Raw genomic sequence first — 6,459 nt, forward strand, 5'->3', positions numbered from 1 at the left:
CTGCTGGTGATGGAATACTATTGTGCCATAAGAAATGATGAACAGGATGATCACATAAAAAAAAACCTTCAAAGACTTAAATGAAGGGAAGCAAGGTGAAGTGAACAGAACCAGGGGAAAGTTCTACATAGTAACAGCAATAAAGTATGATGATCAACTGTGAAGGACTTAACTATTCTCAACAAGGCAAAGATCCAGGACACATTTAAGGGACTCATGATGAAAAAGGCTACCCACCGCCATAGAAGAAGCAGAAAGAGCCCATTTTTGTTTAAAAAGAAACAATCCTAGACACCATTTCAAGAAATCATAACTGAAAATGGTCCATACTTATTGCAATCAGAGGGCAATATAAAGAATGTACAATAGGGAGTTCCAGGTTAAGATGGCAGCAGAGTAAAAAGTAGCTGCTTAACCTCTCCTAACCCACACATATAAAACTCCTCAAGAAGACATAAAAACAAATCCAGACGAACAAAGGAACCCCACAACAGGGCACAGCATTGAAGGTACATGGGATTGGGGCATTTCCATGCTATAAGGGGGTGAAATACTTCTCACTAAAATGCGAGCAACCCCCTCCCCCCCAAACACACACCACCTACAGGGCAAAAACCAGCGCACAAGAGTTAGAGGAAGTTTGGGGCACCCATTAAGTCCTTGGCATCTACCTGGGATCACCAGGGCCTGCTCCTGAGAGCAGCAAGTCTTAAGACCCCAAGAGGCTAAAGAATGTGTAGACTGTGAACACAGACCTTGAGTGTAGGCGCGGACATAGGTGCAGACGCAGATCCTGAGCACAGGTGTGGACCTTGGGTGGGGACCCAGTGCAGAGGGGTGCATGACTGTAGAAGCAGCGCCCTGAGACTATTAAGGGAGTTTCAGGCAGAGGAACAAGCAAGGGGACCACCAGGAGGCTTGACACTGAGAACAACTAGACCTAAGACCTCAGGAGCCTAAAGAATGCAGACAGACCCTGGGTGTGAGGATAAAGCTGAGAGGGTGCTGGGCTAACAATGGCAAGTCAGACATGGGAACCCCAGAAGAGAAAGATCAAGAAGAAATCTTTAACACTCAACAACTTTTACACAGAAAAAATCCAGACAACAGAGCAAACAGCAGAGGAGAACAAACAAGTAACCATATCCAAACCTTCCCAAAAAAATGAAAACAGGTCACAAGGTCTTGAAAAGTTCAAATCTGAGATTATGAGAAAGATGGAAGAGATCTGGTGAGAAAATAACAGCTTAAAAGGCAGAATTTTGCAATTGGAAAGTGAGGCTCAGGAATCAAATGAATTGATAAGCAAATTGAAGACCAGAAATGACCAGTTGGAAGCCTTAAAGAACCAATCAGACCAGATGTAAAAGGAAAACCAAAAGATTATAGCCAAAAACCAGTCTCTAAAGGTTAGAATTGGGCAATTCGAAAAAGATGCTCCCAAATCAAAAGAATTGATAAGCAAATTGGAGACCAAAATCAAACAGCTGGAAAATAGGATAGACCAAATCAAAAAGGAAAATCAAAAGATTATAGCAGAAAACCAGTCTCTAAAGACCAGAATTGGGCAAGTGGAAGCCAATGATCTCTCAAGACAGCAAGAACAAAGAAAGCAAAGTCAAAAGACTGATAAAATAGAAGGAAACAAGAAATATCTCACTGAGAAACTGACAGATCAAGAAAACAGGTCTAGAAGAGACAATTTGAGAATCATTGGTCTTCCTGAACAAGTAGAAATTTGGACTCCATACTAAAATAAATTATTCAGCAAAACTGCCCTGAAGTTCTACAACAAGAGGGCAATACAGACATTGAAAGAATCCATAGATCATCCTCTACATTAAACCCTGAAAAGACAACCCCCAGGAATATAATAGCCAAATTCAAGAGCTTCCAAGTAAAAGAAAAAAGAAAAAAAAGCCAGAAAGAGACAATTCAGATATCAAGGAGCACCAATCAGGATCACACAGGATCTGGCAGCCTCCACACTACAAGACCACAAGGCTTGCAATATGATATTCAGAAAGGCAAGAGAACTGGGTCTACAACCAAGGATCACCTACCCATCAAAACTGACTATATACTTCTAGGGGAAAGCATGGGCATTCAACAAGATAGAAGATTTCCAAGTATTTGAACAGAAAATACCAGGACTAAATGGAAAGTTTGATATCCAACCACAAAAACCAAGAGAAACATGAAAAGGTAAAAGAGAAACAGAGGGGAAAAAAAGAAAACTTTTTAAAAAAAAATTTGCCTTTTTAAGGGCTTCAATAAGATCTAATTATTTGTATTCCTATATGGAGAAATGTTATGTGTAATTCTCTGTAGTGAACTCTATTCACTATTATAGTATCCACTCTTACACTAATTAGAAGAATTATTCACAGGGAGAGGTTGGAGTACTAAATGGTCTAAGATGATATGGGGGCGGGTGGGAAAGAGGGGTGTGAATAGTAGATGGCACCAAGAGAAACTTGAATGAATAAGAAAAATAGGATATTCTATTACACACAAAGAGGGTATGGGAAGGGGAAGGGACGAATACTATTATAAGAAGGAGAGGAAGAGAACATTAAGAGGTAATATTTAAATCTTACTCTCAGTGGAATTAACCCTGAGAGGGAAGAGTAGCTATATCCATTGGGATATAGAACTCTATCTAACTCTACTGAGAAAGTCAGAAGGGATAAACCAAGGGGAGCAGGGGAGTGGGGAGGCCAAAAAAGGGAGGGGAGAAGAAGGGGGAGGGTATTCATTAGGCCTTAAAAATAAAAAGAGGGGAATAAAAAGGGAGGGGGTAGAAAGGGTAGTAAATCAAGGGAGGGGACAAGAGTTACTGGTTTAAAACAAATCACTGGTTTAAAAGGAAATAGTGTAAGAAGAAGGGATAGAACTAGCAGAGGATACCAAAATGTTGGGGAATACACAACTGATAATTATAACACTGAATGTGAATGAGATGAACTCGCCCATAAAATGGAAGCAAATAGCAGAGTGGATTAGAAACCAAAATCCTACCATATCTTGTCTACAATAAACTCATATGAGGCGGGTGGACATACACAGATTTAAAGTAAAGGGCTGGAGCAAAATATTTTGGACTTCAAATGAGAAAAAGAAGGCAGAAGTGGCAATCATGATTTTTGACAAAGCCAAAGTAAAAATAGATATGATTAAAAAAGACAGGGAAGGTTGTTACATCCTGATAAAAGGCAGTATAGACAATGAGGAAATAACAGTGCTCAATATGTATGCACCAAAGGCATAGCATTTAAATTCCTAAAGCAGAAACTGGCAGAGCTTAAGAAGGAAATAGATAGTAAAACCATACTAGCGGGAGATCTAAATATTCCTCTTTCAGATCTAGATAAATCAAATCAAAAAATAAAAAAGAAATTGAAAGTATTAAAATAGGCAATGAGGATACTAAGCTATCACTCTTTGCAGATGATATGATGATATACTTAAAAAATCCTAGAGAATAAACTAAAAAGCTAGTAGAAATAATCAACAACTTTAGCAACGTTGCAGGATACAAAATAAATGCACATAAATCATCAGCATTTCTATATATTTTCAACACATCACAGCAGCAAGAGGTAGAAAGATGACTTAAAATCACCCTAGACAATATAAAATACTTAGGAATCTATCTACCTAAACAAACACAGGAATTATACAAACACAACTACAAAACACTTTCCAAACAATTAAAACTAGATCTAAACAACTGGAAAAACATTGATTGCTCATGGGTAGGACAAGCTAACAAAATAAAAATGACCATTCTACCCAAATTAATTTACTCATTTAGTGCCATACCTATCAAACTACCAAAGAACTTCTTTACTGAATTAGAAAAAACTATAACAAAGTTCATTTGGAAGAACAAAAGATCAATAATATCAAGGGAAATGAAAAAAAAATGTGAAGGAAGGTGACCTAGCAGTACCAGATATTAAATTATACTATAAAGCAGCAGTCATCTAAACAATATGGTACTGGCTAAGAGACAGAAGGGAGGATCAGTGGAATAGACTTGGGGTAAGTGATGTCAGCAAGACAGTCTATGATAAACCCAAAGAGCCCAACTTTTGGAAAAAAACTCCACAATTTCACAAAAACTGCTGGGAAATTTGGAAAGCAATATTGGAGAGATTAGGTTTAGATCAACATCTCACACCCTACACCAAGATAAATTCAGAATGGGTGAATGACCTGAATATAAAGAGGGAAACTATAAATAAATTAAGTGAACACAGAATAGTATACTTGTCAGATCTCTGGGAAAGGAAAGATTTTAAAACCAAGCAAGTGTTAGAGAAAATTACAAAATGTAAAATAAATTTTTTTGATTATACTAAATTAAAAAGCTTTTGTACAGAGTATCAATAAGCACATGAGAAAGTGTTCTAAATCTCTAATAATTAGAGAAATGTAAATCAAAACAACTCTGAGGTATCACCTCACATCTAGCAGATTGGCTAAAATGAAAGAAGGGGAGAGTAATGAATGCTGGAGGGGATGTGGCAAAATGGGGACATTAATGCATTGCTGGTGGAGTTGTGAACTGATCCAACCACTCTGGATGACAATTTGGAACTATGCTCAAAGGGCTATAAAAAAATGCATGCCCTTTGATCCAGCCATACCATTGCTGGGTTCGTACACCAAAGAGATCATAAATAAACAGACTTGTACGAAAATATTTATAGCTGCACTTTTCGTGGTGGCAAAATACTGGAAAGCAAGGGTATGCCCTTCAATTGGGGAATGGCTAGACAAACTGTGGTATCTGCTGGTGATGGAATACTATTGTGCTCAAAGGAATAATGAACTGGAGGAATTCCATGTGAACTGGAAAGACCTCCAGGAATTGATGCAGAGTGAAAGGAGCAGAGCCAGAAAAACATTGTACACAGAGACGGATACACTGTGGTAAAATTGAATGTAATGGACTTCTCTACTAGCAGCAATGCAATGACCCAGGACAATTCTGAGGGATTTATGGAAAAGACGCTACCCACATTCAGAGGAAGAACTACAGGAGTGGAAACACAGAAGAAAACAACTGCTTGAACACATGGGTTGAGGCAGGTATGATTGGGGATGTAGAACCGAAATGACCACACTAATGCAACTATCAACAATTTGGAAATAAGTCTTGATTGATGACACATGTCAAAACCAGTGGAAATGTGCAGCGTCTGGGAGGGTGGGGAGGAGGTCGGGGGTTGAAAGGGAAAGTAAGAACATGAATAATGTAACCATGATAACTTTTCTAAAAAATAAAAATTATTTTAAAAAATTAAAAAAAAAGAATGTGGAATAGAAGACTTTCAAGCATTTGTGATGAAAAAACTAGAGCTGAGTAGGGTCTTTGAAATGCAAGCAGCAGTCCAGAGAAACTTAGAAAGGTACAGATATTTGAGCAACTGGAAGGTGGTTTGATGGTGTGGTACTAACATTCTAACAGGAGAAGAAACAAGTGTCCTTTCAGAACCTTTATGACTTCAACAGGTATCTCTTGGGCTTCTCTTTGGTCCTCTTTTATCCCTGGTCTTTGTGGTTGGAGGTAGTTTTCCGCTTATGTTTTATTGTTGTTGTAATGTTAAACCTTTTGACAGTGCCAAGGACTTGGATGGCAAGAGCTTTCCTTTTGGGTCTTCTGTAAGCGTGGCTTTCCCTCCTGCAGGAGCATCTCCACAGAGAGCTTCCTGGCGTGATGGGCTCGTGAGCGCCCGGGGCTAGAAGCATGGCCATCCTCCTCTCTAATCCGTGAACTTTCACGTCAGGCTCTCCGGTGTTGTCTCCAGAACAGTCTGAGAGGAGGTGCTAGTTAAAGTGGTGGTAATGTTTTGACTGGACTGGCACCTGCTTTGTTGTTTCAGTAGGCTGGCTTATGTGCTCTACGGGTGCCAGCCAGTTAGTAGTTGGCAGGGATGGCCGATCCTTTCTCCACAGGATTTGAGCCTCCAGGCCATGGCTATGAGGACCCGGCCAGAAACTGGACCTTGAGCAGTGGGGGGCATTGCTGCCTCTGCTAGACTTTTTTTTTTTTTTTTTACTTCATTTAACATTTATTAATAATCATTTTTAACATGGTTACATGATTCATGCTCCTATTTTCCCCTTCACCCCCCGCACTCCCCCCACCCATGGCCGACGCACTTTTCCACTGGTTTTGTCATGTGTCCTTAATCAAGACCAATTTCCCAATTGTTGGTGGTTGCATTGGTGTGGTATTTTCGAGTCCACACCCTCAATCATGTCCGCCCCGACCCATGCGTTCAAGCAGTTGCTTTTCTTATATGTTTCCTCTCCTGCAGTCCTTCCTCTGAATGTGGGTAGCATTCTTTACCATAAATCCCTCAGAATTGTCCTGGGTCATTGTATTGCTGCTGGTACAGAGGTCCATTACATTCAATTTTACCACAGTATATCAGTCTCTGTGTA

The sequence above is a fragment of the Gracilinanus agilis genome, chromosome 6 (assembly GCF_016433145.1).
Source record: "Gracilinanus agilis isolate LMUSP501 chromosome 6, AgileGrace, whole genome shotgun sequence".
NCBI classification, from domain to species: domain Eukaryota; kingdom Metazoa; phylum Chordata; class Mammalia; order Didelphimorphia; family Didelphidae; genus Gracilinanus; species Gracilinanus agilis.